The sequence below is a fragment of the Triticum urartu genome, chromosome 7A (assembly GCF_056163025.1).
Source record: "Triticum urartu cultivar PI428250 chromosome 7A, HENAU_Tu73, whole genome shotgun sequence".
Classification (NCBI taxonomy): domain Eukaryota; kingdom Viridiplantae; phylum Streptophyta; class Magnoliopsida; order Poales; family Poaceae; genus Triticum; species Triticum urartu.
Genome location: NC_141879.1, coordinates 29,577,519 through 29,595,553, shown reverse-complemented (window position 1 = coordinate 29,595,553; position 18,035 = coordinate 29,577,519).

The following is an 18,035-nucleotide window of genomic DNA, read 5'->3' as shown; positions in this document are numbered from 1 at the left end:
CGTCGTTTCTTCGTCAGGCTTCGGTCACGCGCTCACAGTGCCCTTGGCTGGATGCTCGCAGCCCCTCCCTCTTGTCCGGAGCTTCACACGCGTGCTTGGCCGGTTCCTGGCGTCGGTGGCTCGCTGGCCCGCCCCCGCCGGCGTCTTCTGCGGCGTCGGGACCTCCCGTGGCGGCCGACAGAAGGCACACCACGGCAGAACGCCGTTCAGCGCCGCCCAAGCCATCTGGTAGCTCCGCGTGGCCGTCTCCCTTGCTAGCGCACGCGTGCAGCACCGCCGCCGTGGCCTGGCACGCGCAGGGCGCGCTCCCTGCCGCCGACGTGCAGCACGGCCGTTCCGTTGGGACAGGCCGTAAAACCCCCTCCCGTGCTGAGCTGGACCCTGGAATGGCATCACTACTCCACCTAGGCGATGCCCAAGCTCCTAATCCCACTGCCCAACCGCAGCGCCGCCGTAATCGCTCGCCGGACTTATCCCGTTCACGGCAACCGCCTCGGGCCGGCTATATATAACGCCCCCAAGCTCCCTCTCGCCCCCGCACACCTCCAGCACCTCACTGGACCCCGACCAGCAACTAGAAGAGCCTCGAGGGGCCCTTCTTCCTCGACTCCGGCCGCCTCGCTCCGCCTCGGCCTCCAGCTCGATTCACTCCGGTGAGGCCACCTCCGGCGCCTAAACCTCGTCCGTAGCCTTCTCTAGCACCCAGTGAGCTAACCCCCTCCTCAATTTAATCCTTGCAGCCCTCCTCAGCGAGTTCCATCAACGCCCGAACCACCGTCCGCCGGAGTTGAGGCCACCGTCGACGTGGTGCTCACCGGCGACCACCACCACCACCCATAGACGCGGAAGGGTGCACCGATCACGAAGGTACCCTCCGATCCCCCTGCCTCGCCGTGGATCGCCGCCGGCGACCACCGCGGCTCTCGGGCACCGGCGAAGTCTGCCACCCCGTTTGAAAGTTTAAACCCGACGGGTGGGGCCGCCCCGTCAGATTTCTTTTCTTTTCAAAGCGTTTTCTGAAAACGCCTTCTGCCAAATGCGCTTTCCCTCTGGGCTGGAGTAGTTTCTGCCGAAGCGTTTTCTGTTTTTTAAACTAGCCCCTGGAAACTTTCTGTTTCATTACAGATGAGTCCCTGGACAAAAACCTTTATAACTATTAAACAGAATAATATTTTTGATTGATTCTTTTTCTATTCTCTTCAGATTTTTGTCTAGTTTTTTATCATATTTATTTGAAAAAAATTTGGAATACTTTTTGTGCACCTTGTGGTATTTACGATAGCACATATATTTTCTTTATACCGTAGATACCGAAGGAGGTGACGGGACCGCAAACTTCACCGAGCTAGGCTCCGACTACTCCGAACCAGGCAAGCATGTTTGAACTTTTGATATGATGAGTGTCTTGGCATGTTTTGCATTTTTGTTAGTCTCATGGCATGTGGAAGAGCATACCGATGAACGTTATTTCCATGCATTGATGAGGTAAGTGAGTTCGATGATCCATACGTGGATGGATGTGAGTATGAATGGCCATGTGTTGGCATGAGGATGGGTAAGATGGCAGTGTTGTAGCATGCCAGTCTTATGCCAGACCATATGACTACAGTGTCAAACCGTATCGATCCAATTCCTCCTTTTTCCTTCCCTGTACTACCACATGTTTTCCGCAAGGAATACAGCTTAGTAAGTTGCAAACCGCTTTCCTGGTACACACCAAAAAGGAGAGCCCGGGATGATGGTTCCATGGCCCTGGATTAAAGCCAGTCATCCGGTCAGGGGGCATGGGTGTTTCCGGTTGGGACCGAGAGGGGGGCACCCCTTAGAGCGCGCGTATATAAATTTGATCCCATGCTATTCGAGATTGTGATCTCCCCGTCTCAAAAGTTTTTCTTGGACGATGTCTAGGGTGATTCCTAGCATCGAGAGGTAGGATGGGTGTGTACTGGTTAGCTGTGTTTTCTTCCGAAATACCGTAAACGGAACTAGTCCTCCGTGACTACGGAAATCCATTGGCTGTGGGAAATTTTTGTACAACCTCTACAGAGTCATATATTCCTTGAATCATCTATTCCATGTCCAAGTTCAGTATTATCTTATCCTGACAAGTGCCAGTTTTGATGACAGAGACTCCGGTGAATCGTATGAGTGCTAATTCCGGTTAAATGATTATTCCTCTGGATGGACTAACCCGTTTATTTTTATGAATTGAATGTTGATTATGAGTATTATTTACTTGTGAATAAAAGCCCTTTCTGTGATGTCGCTCAGACGTCCGATTGTGGCATTTCTTTTAAAGCCCTTTCTGTGATGTCGCTCAGACGTCCGACTGTGGCATTTCTTTTAAAGCCCTTTCTGTGATGTCGCTCAGACGTCCTACTGTGGCATTTCTTTTAAATCCCTTTCTGTGATGTCGCTCAGACGTCCGACTGTGGCATTTCTTTTAAAGCCCTTTCTGTGATGTCGCTCAGACGTCCGACTGTGGCATTTCTTTTAAAGCCCTTTCTGTGATGTCGCTCAGACGTCCGACTGTGGCATTTCTTTTAAAGCCCTTTCTGTGATGTCGCTCAGACGTCCGACTGTGGCATTTCTTTTGAAGCCCTTTCTGCGATGTCGCTCAGACGTCCGACTGTGGCATCATTTCCTTATTTTTATTTGTTCACCTTTCGAGGCGTTGCTTCAGACACCCGATCGGTTTTTATTTATGATATGTTGGGACTTCAGGCGGATTACCGCCGTTTCCCTTTTACTTACTTCGCTATGCTAATTTTTGAATATACATTGGTGAATTAATCGTGACGCGGTCATGCCTGCATTTATTATATCTCATGTCCGAACTGTCTTGCGAGTACTTTCAAAGTACTCACTGGCTTGTTGATTTGGCCAGATGCTGACGAAGGCGATCTCATGGATGAAGAGTTCGATAGCGAGTCCGACGCCTAGAGGAATCCCAGTCAGTATCGTGCGACCCTGGATTTGGTCACTATATTATATCCGCTTCCGCTACCAAATAAATTCATCGAGCCTCACCTCGACGCTCGATGAGATGCCAGTTTTAGAGTCATGTATCCCACTCCCCGCTGTGTTTTTCCACCACCGCCCTATCCTCGAGTCAGTAGTATGCCTCCACACCACTGTGTCATGTCCGCCATTATGTATAATTATTGGCGTGCTTGTAATAATTTGGTTGAGCTGCCGTAGCTCGACCCTGTAATATATTTTTTGCTACTGCCTTATTGTATCAAGAATTTGTCTACCGGTAAGGAGAATTTTTCTCATACTGGACTCAAAAGATTGATTTCTCAATAAATATTTTATTGGAAAACCGGTCGTGACAAGCTTGGTACCAGAGCCAGGCTGACTGTAGGAAGCCACTAGGTGCGATCGCTAATCGGTTATTAGCATAATAGAGCTAATTTATAATTGTAGTCATTTTCTGTCAGTCAGCACAAATTTATGATCTGACCATGCGGAATTTTTGCCTACTTTTGTAGATGGCCGACAACAGCTGCGAGTCTCAGACCTTCGCCAACGTGCCCGATGGGTTCGTCAAGCTTCTTTCCTTCATCGTTCAGGTCGCGATGGGGCAATCTGTGCGCCCAGTCTTCACACTCTGCCAGCACCGAGTCAACGACAGTCTGACCATGCACCAGGTCGCGGTGCAGTTCAAGGGAGGGCGTGGTGAGTTACGCCGCTTCCGGTTCTTGGGAAGATCCATGCCTACGGAGAAGCATGCTATGCAGATGGCAGCCCGCGAGGCGATAGCTCGTCTCAGGAATGTCCTCCCCGTGATGAAGACTCGTCGTTACCGTTATCTTCCATGCCATGTGCCCTACACCTGTCACTACGCATTCTCCTGCCCCAGAGGAGAACGAGACGAGGCTTTTGAGATGCTTATTGAGTATCTCCGGGCCCTGGAGGCAGCCTTCGACAACCTGGTGGACGACTTCGTGGCTGCCCGCATGGACTCAGTTCATGGCTGTGCTGCCAACAGGAGAGAGCTCCTACCCACCGCACCGCCACTGACTTGGGTCTCGTCCTCAGCATCTTATGCCCCTACTCGTCGCCTGCCTACCGCCGAAGAGTTCAACCAAGTTATTGCGCCCACTCCAGCGCGCACTGCACCACCCTGCGCGCCCACTCCTATTCGTGTTGCTCCGCCCCTGGCACCCGCTCCATCCACTCAGCGCAACACTACACGTATGGAGCCTATTAGCGAGGAGGAAGTTGAGTCTCCAGCCTCGCTACGCCTCACCCTCGGCAGGGCAAAGGAGGTCGTCAACATCTCCGCCTGAGTACGCTTAGCCGCCATGCATGTACTGCTTTGTATGATATGTTTATATGTACATAGGTTGTGAGAAGTAGCTTGTTTGCGCATCATGTAGGATCTGGAGAAGTGCACTAGCCCAAATAACATGTCAGGATTATGTACGCATATCCTGAGTGATGTATTGTATAATTATCGCCCGCGTGTAAGATATGTAATGAGCAGTCCTTCTCCGTGCGCAAATCAATTTGTTTTCTTAAGCGACCTTGGTCATTTAAATTATTTGCCATCCTTGTGCGATTTTCTTGGATTTGTTTTACGACCATTTTCGCTTTTCTTATGAGTTTTGCAAAATATATCCCCACGGTGAAAAATGTCTCGTCCTTGGACTCGCTCCATGCCTACTCCGCCAGAGGGAGATTATGACACTCAACCAGGCAACAATTTCACACAAGGGCAGTCAAGTCAGCAGAACAGTGAAACGACACTCTCCCAAATGTGCCGCCTTTATGAACAGAGTCAGCAACAACATCGTGAAATGATGAACCAAGTCATCAACATGGGGAGTCACCATGGACAGTATCAGCAGCAATTCAAGTTATCTGAGCTTCATTAGACACGCCCCCAAACATTTTCTCATACAGACAAACCTCTTGAAGCCGAGGACTGGCTTCGAGATATGGAGAGAAAATTAATTATTGCAAAATTTTCAGACCCCGAAAAGGTGCTGTATGCTCCGCACTATCTCACAGGAGCAGGCGCATCATGGTGGGAGAATTTTCTGCACATGCATCCCAACGAAAATGACATAACCTGGGATGATTTCAAGGAAGGTTTCCGTGGTGCACACATTCCTAAGAGTATTATGAAAATCAAGAAGAGAGAGTTCGATGACCTCAAGCAAAGGAACATGACAGTGTCAGATTACAACAGTCAATTTACTCTATTGTCCCGCTTCGCCAATGAAGAGCGTATGACTGAAAGCAAGAAGATGGAGAAATTCCTTGACGGTCTAGCACCCGCGCTTAAATGCCAACTGGTCGTGCACACTTTTCCTGATTTTAAAACACTGGTGGACAAAGCCATCACTCTGGAAAATGAGAGACGCAGCCTGGAGGATATCCGCAAGCGGAAAAGGGACCAGACTAACCATGCTCGCAATCACCGAAGCAGGACAGATTTTCATAAGGGTGGGACACACAAATCCTCATCCAATGTCTCACGCCCAATCAAGAATTTTCATGCAAGGGACAAGGAGTTCACATATCGCCCCGGCGTTACTTGTTACGCTTGTGGAGAAGAAGGGCACTATGCCAAACAGTGCCCCAAGCCAAGGAACTCAACCCCAAGGCCGAACAACGGCGGCAATAATTCAGCGCCCAAGCGAAACAATTTCAATCCCAACAACAACCACAGGAAGGGTCATCTAAACCACGTGACCAAAGAAGAAGCACAAAACGCTCCGGATATCGTACTCGGTACGTTTCCTATCAACACAATACCTGCAACGGTTTTGTTTGATTCTAGAGCTTCTCACTCATTCATTTCGAAAAGTTTTGCTTTGCAAAATAATTTTTCGATGTTTCCCTTGGAAAAATCCATGATCATCAAGTCCCCTGGGATTCAGCAAGTTACTCAGAGTTACTGTCAGAATGTGGTTATTGAGTTCGAAGGATTGAAATTCTACGCCAATCTTATTGTGTTGGAAAATAAAGGACTGGATGTCATCCTAGGGATGGACTGGTTAACCACCAACAAGGGTTTTATTGACTGTTTCAACCGGACCGTAATTCTCACGCATCACCACGGCAAGACAATAAAAGTACCAGCCAAGGAAAGAAAAATACACCGGCAGCCGAGATTGAATAAGGTGGACGTTTCTGAGTTAAGCAAGGTTCCAGTGGTATGTGAATTTCCAGATGTATTTCCCGAAGAACTACCAGGCATGCCACCGGACCGAGAAATAGAATTCAGCATTGAGCTAGCACCAGGAACCACCCCCATATACAAGAAACCATACAGAATGGCACCATCCGAATTGATTGAGTTGAAGAAACAAATAAAGGAATTACTGGACAAGGGATACATTCGAGCCAGCTCCTCACCTTGGGGATCACCAATTTTATTTGCCAAAAAGAAAGATGGAACACTGAGATTGTGCATAGACTACCGAGCACTTAACATGGTCACAGTCAAGAACAAATACCCGATGCCACGAATAAATGATTTATTTGATCAGCTCGCTCAGGCCAAGGTATTCTCAAAGATTGACTTAAGGTCAGGATGTCATCAATTAAAAGTACGAACAGAAGATATCCCCAAAACAGCCTTCACCTCCAGATATGGACTATATGAGTTCGCAGTTATGCCTTTTGGGCTAACTAATGCCCCTGCATATTTTGTTCACCTCATGAACAAAGTATTTATGAAGTATATGGACAAGTTCGTTGTGGTATTCATCGACGATATTCTAGTATACTCCAAGACACCAGAAGAGCACGCGGAACATCTCAGGATTGTGCTAGGACAACTCAGAAAACACCAATTGTATGCCAAGTTCAGCAAGTGCGAATTTTGGCTAAGACAAGTAGGCTTTCTAGGCCACGTGCTTACCCAAGATGGTATCGCAGTGGACCCGGAGAAAGTCAGGGCCATACTTGACTGGAAGGCACCAGCCAGCGTGACAGACGTACGAAGTTTCTTGGGAATGGCAGGATATTACCGCAGATTTATTGAAGGATTCTCCACCCTAGCCAAGCCAATGACGCAGTTACTCAAGAAAGACAAGAAATTTGAATGGACAGAAGCCTGTGAGAAGAGTTTCCAAGAGTTAAAACGGAAACTAACTACAGCACCGGTATTAATTGTACCCGACATACACAAGAATTTTGAAGTGTATTGTGATGCGTCCAGAAAGGGTCTCGGATGCGTGTTGATGCAAGAAGGCAAGGTTGTCGCATACGCTTCACGACAACTCCGCAAGCATGAGGAAAATTATCCCACTCATGACTTAGAAATGGCAGCAGTTATTCATGCACTTAAGGACTGGAGGCATTTCTTGCTTGGGAATCGATGTGAAATTTACACGGACCATAAGAGTCTTAAATATATTTTCACTCAGCCAGAACTAAACTTACGGCAACGACGCTGGTTGGAATTGGTAAAGGATTATGATGTTGGTATCCACTATCATCCAGGAAAAGCACATGTAGTGGCCGATGCTCTTAGTCGGAACCCCAGCTCCGACGAAAATAGTCTGCAAAGCTTAAGGCCTGAATTCCAACAAGAATTTGCCAAACTCAACTTGTTAATGATCGCGGAAGGCATCATATCAAACTTGGAAATAAAGCCCGACCTTGTGGAGAGAATTAAAGAAGCTCAGCCCGGTCACCCCAGTATTGAAGGAATTAAAAGAAAGGTGAGTATGGGCAAGGCCTCGGAGTTCATCATAGGCGATGATGGAATATTACGGTACGAAGACAGACTCTGTGTGCCAAACATAGACGACCTCAAACAGTAAATCCTAGCTGAAGCACACACCACTCCATATTCAATCCACCCTGGAGGAACCAAAATGTATAAGGATTTTCAGGAAAGATTTTGGTGGCACGGTATGAAGAGGGACATCGCCACATTCGTTGCATGTTGCGATTCTTGTCAACGCATAAAAGCTGAACATCAGAGACCAGCCGGACTACTGCAACCAAACAAAATAGCTGAGTGGAAATGGGATGAAATAGGGATGGATTTTATTGTCGGACTACCTCGGTCACGACACGGGAATGATGCCATATGGGTCATCACCGATAGATTAACCAAGGTGGCACATTTTATTCCAGTGAAGGCAACCTACAACACTCAGAAGCTTGCCAGGATTTATCTCTCGCGTATAGTTTGTCTACATGGAGTCCCGAAGACTATAATATCCGACCGAGGAACTCAATTTGTCTCGAAATTCTGGGATCATTTACAACAGGCTCTGGGAACTAAATTGGCCTTCGGTACAGCCTACCATCCCCAGACTGATGGACAGACTGAACGCGTAAACCAAATTTTAGAAGACATGCTGAGAGCATGTGTCCTCACCTATGGAACCAGTTGGGAGGAAAGTCTGCTATAACAACAGCTACCAGGCCAGCCTGCGAATGTCACCTTTTGAAGCCCTATACGGACGGAGGTGTCGTACCCCGCTAAATTGGTCAGAGACCGGAGACAGCCGTATCTTCGGCCCAGACATGCTCAAAGAAGCCGAGGAAAAAGTCAAGCTAATCAGGGACCGACTCAAGACCGCTCAAAGCCGACAGAAGAGCTATTACGATCAGAAACATCGTGGGGTCAATTTTGAACCCGGTGAATTTGTGTACCTACGAGTATCACCCATGAGGGGACTGCAACGGTTTAAGATTAAAGGAAAGTTAGCACCAAGGTTCATTGGACCATTCTGCATAGTGGCACAAAGAGGCACTGTAGCCTACCAGCTAGACTTACCCGAAGACTTGTCCGACATCCACGACGTGTTCCACGTCTCTCAATTAAGGAAGTGTGTAAGCAAACCAGAGAAGCAAGTATCCCATGAGAACATTGACGTGCAGCCAGACCTCACTTATCGGGAACGCCCAGTAAAAATATTAGAGGAGTCTGAAAGGAGAACCCGACAGAAGACCATCAAGTTTTTCAGAATTCAGTGGAGCAATCACACCGAAAGTGAAGCAACTTGGGAAAGAGAGGATTTTCTTCGGACAGAACATCCATACTTATTTAAGGATCAGCTGAAATCTCGGGGACAAGATTTTTCCTAAGGGGGTAGGTGTTGTGACACTTAAAAAATTTTAATTGGTTTTCATCAAAAGCTTTGTTAAATTTTTATTAAAAGAAGGCATTTAAAATTTCTTTTCCAGAAAACCTTCCTCTCAAAAACTTCCTTTCCTTTGGCAAGGATTTTCTTTTCCCTTTCAAATTTGGTGTTGAAGTTTTTGGGAGCTTTTCCTTCTGGTTGTTACCCTCTCAAACTTATTTATTTTCAAAAAGAAAATAAAGAAACCCTAGGAGTTTTGGGACTTCTTTCTTTTTGAATCCACCCATGGTTTTACCATGTCTCCTATAGTAAAACTTCTCAAAACCCCTCCCTCCATCTTTGGACAATCTAACTTCTCTATCTCAACAAGTCCAAACAAGTTTTGGATTTTATTTCAATTATTTTTATCTCCCAAAACTTTTCTGCCATTCATTTTGAGCCTAAGTGATTTTCAAAGCAAGTACCATTTTGCCTTTGAGTCTTTATCCCAAACCAACTTCCCTGGATTGTCTTTAGTACCCACAACCTAGAACCATCTTGATCCACTCTTCTTCTTTTCAAAAATTTCAAATTTCACTCACTGCAAGTTTGGACCAGATTTGCCAAATTTGGTGAAATTCATATCTACACTCCTCCAAAAATTCCACAAAAAATCATGCAGCCTACTGGAGCAATGAGAAGCCATTCCACCAAATTTCAGCTCTAGGAAAAATCCCTAGATGCCAGAAACATTCTGTCGAACACCTGAGCTGCACTGTTCCTTGCATTTTCAGAAAAATTCAGAAAAGTTCAGAGTGCAGCGTCGTTTCTTCGTCAGGCTTCGGTCACGCGCTCACAGTGCCCTTGGCTGGATGCTCGCAGCCCCTCCCTCTTGTCCGGAGCTTCACACGCGTGCTTGGCCGGTTCCTGGCGTCGGTGGCTCGCTGGCCCGCCCCCGCCGGCGTCTTCTGCGGCGTCGGGACCTCCCGTGGCGGCCGACAGAAGGCACACCATGGCAGAACGCCGTTCAGCGCCGCCCAAGCCATCTGGTAGCTCCGCGTGGCCGTCTCCCTTGCCAGCGCACGCGTGCAGCACCGCCGCCGTGGCCTGGCACGTGCAGGGCGCGCTCCCTGCTACCGACGTGCAGCACGGCCGTTCCGTTGGGACAGGCCGTAAAACCCCCTCCCGTGCTGAGCTGGACCCTGGAATGGCATCACTACTCCACCTAGGCGATGCCCAACCAGCCTCGGGCCGGCTATATAAACCCCCTCCCGCTCGCCGGACTTATCCCGTTCACGGCAACCGCCTCGGGCCGGCTATATATAACGCCCCCAAGCTCCCTCTCGCCCCCGCACACCTCCAGCACCTCACTGGACCCCGACCAGCAACTAGAAGAGCCTCGAGGGGCCCTTCTTCCTCGACTCCGGCCGCCTCGCTCCGCCTCGGCCTCCAGCTCGATTCACTCCGGTGAGGCCACCTCCGGCGCCTAAACCTCGTCCGTAGCCTTCTCTAGCACCCAGTGAGCTAACCCCCTCCTCAATTTAATCCTTGCAGCCCTCCTCAGCGAGTTCCATCAACGCCCGAACCACCGTCCGCCGGAGTTGAGGCCACCGTCGACGTGGTGCTCACCGGCGACCACCACCACCACCCATAGACGCGGAAGGGTGCACCGATCACGAAGGTACCCTCCGATCCCCCTGCCTCGCCGTGGATCGCCGCCGGCGACCACCGCGGCTCTCGGGCACCGGCGAAGTCTGCCACCCCGTTTGAAAGTTTAAACCCGACGGGTGGGGCCGCCCCGTCAGATTTCTTTTCTTTTCAAAGCGTTTTCTGAAAACGCCTTCTGCCAAATGCGCTTTCCCTCTGGGCTGGAGTAGTTTCTGCCGAAGCGTTTTCTGTTTTTTAAACTAGCCCCTGGAAACTTTCTGTTTCATTACAGATGAGTCCCTGGACAAAAACCTTTATAACTATTAAACAGAATAATATTTTTGATTGATTCTTTTTCTATTCTCTTCAGATTTTTGTCTAGTTTTTTATCATATTTATTTGAAAAAATTTTGGAATACTTTTTGTGCACCTTGTGGTATTTACGATAGCACATATATTTTCTTTATACCGTAGATACCGAAGGAGGTGACGGGACCGCAAACTTCACCGAGCTAGGCTCCGACTACTCCGAACCAGGCAAGCATGTTTGAACTTTTGATATGATGAGTGTCTTGGCATGTTTTGCATTTTTGTTAGTCTCATGGCATGTGGAAGAGCATACCGATGAACGTTATTTCCATGCATTGATGAGGTAAGTGAGTTCGATGATCCATACGTGGATGGATGTGAGTATGAATGGCCATGTGTTGGCATGAGGATGGGTAAGATGGCAGTGTTGTAGCATGCCAGTCTTATGCCAGACCATATGACTACAGTGTCAAACCGTATCGATCCAATTCCTCCTTTTTCCTTCCCTGTACTACCACATGTTTTCCGCAAGGAATACAGCTTAGTAAGTTGCAAACCGCTTTCCTGGTACACACCAAAAAGGAGAGCCCAGGATGATGGTTCCATGGCCCTGGATTAAAGCCAGTCATCCGGTCAGGGGGCATGGGTGTTTCCGGTTGGGACCGAGAGGGGGGCACCCCTTAGAGCGCGCGTATATAAATTTGATCCCATGCTATTCGAGATTGTGATCTCCCCGTCTCAAAAGTTTTTCTTGGACGATGTCTAGGGTGATTCCTAGCATCGAGAGGTAGGATGGGTGTGTACTAGTTAGCTGTGTTTTCTTCCGAAATACCGTAAACGGAACTAGTCCTTCGTGACTACGGAAATCCGTTAGCTGTGGGAAATTTTTGTACAACCTCTGCAGAGTCATATATTCATTGAATCATCTATTCCATGTCCAAGTTCAGTATTATCTTATCCTGACAAGTGCCAGTTTTGATGACAGAGACTCCGGTGAATCGTATGAGTGCTAATTCCGGTTAAATGATTATTCCTGTGGATGGACTAACCCGTTTATTTTTATGAATTGAATGTTGATTATGAGTATTATTTACTTGTGAATAAAAGCCCTTTCTGTGATGTCGCTCAGACGTCCGACTGTGGCATTTCTTTTAAATCCCTTTCTGTGATGTCGCTCAGACGTCCGACTGTGGCATTTCTTTTAAAGCCCTTTCTGTGATGTCGCTCAGACGTCCGACTGTGGCATTTCTTTTAAAGCCCTTTCTGTGATGTCGCTCAGACGTCCGACTGTGGCATTTCTTTTAAAGCCCTTTCTGTGATGTCGCTCAGACGTCCGACTGTGGCATTTCTTTTAAAGCCCTTTCTGCGATGTTGCTCAGACGTCCGACTGTGGCATCATTTCCTTATTTTTATTTGTTCACCTTTCGAGGCATTGCTTCAGACACCCGATCGGTTTTTATTTATGATATGTTGGGACTTCAGGCGGACTACCGCCGTTTCCCTTTGACTTACTTCGCTATGCTAATTTTTGAATATACATTGGTGAATTAATCGTGACGCATTCATGCCTGCATTTATTATATCTCATGTCCGAACTGTCTTGCGAGTACTTTCAAAGTACTCACTGGCTTGTTGATTTAGCCAGATGCTGACGAAGGCGATCTCATGGATGAAGAGTTCGATAGCGAGTCCGACGCCTAGAGGAATCCCAGTCAGTCTCGTGCGACCCTGGATTTGGTCACTATATTATATCCGCTTCCGCTACCAAATAAATTCATCGAGCCTCACCTCGACGCTCGATGAGATGCCAGTTTTAGAGTCATGTATCCCACTCCCCGCTGTGGTTTTCCACCACCGCCCTATCCTCGAGTCAGTAGTATGCCTCCACACCACTGTGTCATGTCCGCCATTATGTATAATTATTGGCGTGCTTGTAATAATTTGGTTGAGATGCCGTAGCTCGACCCTGTAATATATTTTTTGCTACTGGCTTATTGTATCAAGAATTTGTCTACCGGTAAGGAGAATTTTTCTCATACTGGACTCAAAAGATTGATTTCTCAATAAATATTTTATTGGAAAACCGGTCGTGACAGCTTCTCCTTTTGACTAATGCATTGCGTCCTTGCATCGACAATGACCCGGCGGAGATCATCATCATCGGGCACATCATCTGGTTCCTCTTGATCTTCAGCAGCTTCACTCGTTGCAGCATCATTGGGCACATCGTCTGGTTCCTCTTGATCTTCACCAACTCCCCCCGTTGCAGCATCACCGTATTCAGGGAGCACATAGTTGTCATCGTATTCTTCTTCTTCGCCGTCTTCCATCATAACCCCTATTTCTCCGTGCCTCCTCCAAACATTATAGTGTGGCATGAAACCCTTGTAAAGCAGGTGGGAGTGAAGGATTTTCCGGTTAGAGTAAGACCTCGTATTCCCACATTCAGTGCATGGACAACACATAAAACCATTCTGCTTGTTTGCCTCAGCCGCATCGAGAAACTCATGCACGCCCTTAATGTACTCGCGGGTGTGTCTGTCACAGTACATCCATTGCCGGTTCATCTGCGTGCATTATATATAATTAAGTTTCCAAAATAATAGAAGTTCATCATCACATTAAAACCAAAGTGCATACATAGTTCTCATCTAACAACATATAGCTCTCCAGAGCATCTAATTAATTAAACCATACATTGAAACTATGTAAAACATTTCAATGCGAAAACAAATGCGATCATAATCGCAACCAAGGTAACAATTGATCCAACGGCATAATGATACCAAGCCTCGGTATGAATGGCATATTTTCTAATCTTTCTAATCTTCAAGCGCATTGCATCCATCTTGATCTTGTGATCATCGACGACATCCGCAACATGCAACTCCAATATCATCTTCTCCTCCTCAATTTTTTTATTTTTTCCTTCAACAAATTGTTTTCTTCTTCAACTAAATTTAACCTCTCGACAATAGGGTCGGTTGGCATTTCCGATTCACATACATCCTAGATAAATAAAATCTATGTCACGTTGGTCGGCATAATTTTCATAAACAATAAATGAACCAATAGTTATAAAGATAATATGCATACCACATCCGAATCATAGACAGGATGAGGGCTGACGGGGGCGGATACCAAAACCATCGCACTATATAAGATGCAATAATAAATGTAAGAAAATGATACAGGTATCTATCTAAACATACAAGTAAGAATATTTTTCCTTTCAGAAAGAAGATAAGAACAAGAGGCTCACCACGGTGGTGTCGGTGATGAGATCGGCGCCGGTGATCGACGGCGGTGAAGACGGGGACGGGGCATGACGGACCGCTAAATCTAGACAAATCTCGAGTAAAATGGAGCTTGGAGGTCGAGCTTCGAGAGGAGAAAGCTTAAGTAGTGTGGCTCGGGCATTCCATCGAACACCTCATGTGCATAGGAGGTGAGCTAGAGCACCAAAAAGCCCTCTCCCCCTCGGCCAGAAAAAACAGAGCACTGTGCTCTGGTCTTGCGCGAGGGGGTATATATAGGCACCTCATTGGTCCCGGTTGGTGACATGAGCCGGGACTAAAGGGGAGCCTTTGGTCCCGGTTCAAGCCACCAACCGGGACCAATGGTGGTGGGCCAGGAGCGAGGCCCATTGGTCCCGGTTCATCCCACCAACCGGGACCAAAAGGTCCAGATGAACCGGGACCAATGGCCCACGTGGCCCGGTCGGCCCCCTGGGCTCTCGAACCGGGACCAATGCCCACATTGGTCCCGGTTCTAGACTGAACCGGGACTAATGGGCTGTCCCGGCCTGGAACAAAGCCCTGTTTTCTACTAGTGCCCGTGATGAAGGGCTGTAGCCCTTAGAGGAGGTACGGCCGTCACGAGCCGCTGCATTTGCTAAGGATTTGAAGGCACCCAAGGCACCTTCGAACAGCTCAACGTGCTGATCAAAATTAGACATCAATGCAAATAAATGATCAAGGGAGAGTGGCTCGATGCGGACGTCAAGAGTGTTGATGAGGGGTTGGCATTTGAGGTCGTGCCCATAGAGGATGTGGGAGATGAGTTCTTCATCATCCTAGGGGCTTCCAGCAGCTGCAAGCTCGTCGGCCAGAGACCTCATGTGGGCGAACTAGGTGGCCACGTTCCGAGTCCCCTTCTGGGCGTTGGTGAGGGAGACTCGATCATTGTTGATGCGCGATCTGGAGGTGGAGGAGAACATAGTTGCAAGTGTTGGGTCTCGTAGTAATTTCAAAAAAATTTCCTACGCACACACAAGATCATGGTGATGCATAGCAATGAGAGGGGAGAGTGTTGTCTACGTACCCTCGTAGACCGCAACGGAATCGTTGACGCAACATAGAGGAAGTAGTCATACGTCTTCCCGATCCGACCGATCCAAGCACCGTTACTCTGGCACCTCCCAGTTATTAGCACACGTATAGCTCGATGACGCTCCCCGGGCTTCGATCCAGCAAAGCTTCGGGGATGAGTTCCGTCAGCACAACGGCGTGGTGACAATGATGATGTTCTACCGACGCAGGGCTTTGCCTAAGCACTACAACGATATGATCGAGGTGGAATATGGTGGCAGGGGGCACCGCACACGGCTAAGGAACGATCACGAGGATCAACTTGTGTGTTCTAGGGTGCCCCCCTGCCTCCGTATATAAAGGATCCAAGGGGGGGTGCGGCCGTCCTAGAGGAGGCGCGCAGGAGGAGTCCTACTCCTACCGGGAGTAGGACTCCCCTCCCGTTCCTTGTCCAACTAGGAGAGGTGGAGGGAGAGAAGGAAAAGGGGGGGGGCGCCGCCCTCCCTCCTTGTCCAATTCGGACTAGGGGAGAGGGGGCGCGCGGCCTGCCCTGGCAGCCCCTTCCTCTTCTCCACATTAGGCCCATAAGGCCCATTAACCCCCCGGGGGGTTCCGGTAACCCCCGGTGCTCCGGTTTTATCCGAAACTTCCCCGGAACTCTTCCGGTGTCCGAATATAGTCGTCCAATATATCAATCTTTATGTCTCAACCATTTCGAGACTCCTCGTCATGTCCGTGATCACATCCGGGACTCCGAACTAACTTCGGTACATCAAAATGCATAAACTCATAATAACTGTCATCGTAACGTTAAGCGTGCGGACCCTACGGTTCGAGAATAATGCAGACATGAATGAGACAAATCTCCGGTCAATAACCAATAGCGGGACCTTGATGCCCATATTGGCTCCTACATATTCTACGAAGATCTTTATCGGTCAGACCGCATAACAACATACGTTGTTCCCTTTGTCATCGGTATGTTACTTGCCCGAGATTCGATCGTCGGTATCCAATACCTAGTTCAATCTCGTTACCGGCAAGTCTCTTTACTCGTTCCATAATACATCATCTCACAACTAACTCATTAGTTGTAATGCTTGCAAGGCTTATGTTATGTGCATTACCGAGAGGGCCCAGAGATACCTCTCCGACAATCAGAGTGACAAATCCTAATCTCGAAATACGCCAACCCAACATCTACCTTTGGAGACACCTGTAGAGAACCTTTATAATCACCCATTTACGTTGTGACGTTTGGTTGCACACAAAGTGTTCCTCCGGCAAACGGGAGTTGCATAATCTCATAGTCATAGGAACATGTATAATTCATGAAGAAAGCAATAGCAACTTACTAAACGATCGGGTGCTAAGCTAATGGAATGGGTCATGTCAATCACATCATTCTCCTAATGATGTGATCCCGTTAATCAAATAACAACTCTTTGTCCATGGTTAGGAAACATAACCATCTTTGATTAACGAGCTAGTCAAGTAGAGGCATACTAGTGACACTCTGTTTGTCTATGTATTCACACATGTATTATGTTTCCGGTTAATACAATTCTAGCATGAATAATAAACATTTATCATGATATAAGGAAATAAATAATAACTTTATTATTGCCTCTAGGGCATATTTCCTTCAGTCTCCCACTTGCACTAGAGTCAATAATCTAGTTCACATCGCTATGTGATTAACACCAATAGTTCACATCTTTATGTGATTGGTTCACATCTCCATGTGACTAACACCAAAAGGGTTTACTAGATTCAATAATCTAGTTCACATCGCTATGTGATTAACACCCAAAGAGTGATCATGTTTTGCTTGTGAGAGAAATTTAGTCAACGGGCCTGCCAAATTCAGATCCGTATGTATTTTGCAAAATTCTATGTCTACAATGCTCTGCATGGAGCTACTCTAGCTGATTGCTCCCACTTTCAATATGTATCCAGATTGAGACTTAGAATCATCTGGATCAGTGTCAAAAACTTGCATCGACGTAACCCTTTATGACGAACCTTTTTGCCACGTCCATAATCGAGAAACATATCCTTATTTCACCTAGGATAATTCTGACCGCTGTCCAGTGATCTACAACTAGATCACTATTGTACTCCCTTGCCAAATCAGTGCAGGGTATACAATAGATATGGTACACAGCATGACATACTTTATAGAACCTATGGCCAAGGCATAGGGAATGACTTTCATTCTCTTTTTATCTTCTTCTGTGGTCGGGCTTTGAGTCTTACTCAGCTTTACACCTTGTAATACAGGCAAGAACTCTTTCTTTGACTGCTCCATTTTGAACTACTTCAAAATCTTGTCAAGGTATGTACCCATTGAAAAAACTTATCAAGCGTCTTGATCTATCTCTATAGATCTTGAAGCTCAATATGTAAGTAGCTTCACTGAAGTCTTTCTTTGAAAAACTCCTTTCAAACACTCCTTTATGCTTTGCAAAATAATTCTACATTATTTTCGATCAACAATATGTCATTCACATATACTTATCAGAAATGTTGTAGTGCTCCCACTCACTTTCTTGTAAATACAGGCTTCACCGCAAGTCTGTATAAAACTATATGCTTTGATCAACTTATCAAAGCGTATATTCCAACTCCGAGATGCTTGCACCAGTCCATAAATGGATCGCTGGAGCTTGCATATTTTGTTAGCACCTTTAGGATTGACAAAATCATCTTGTTGCATCACATACAA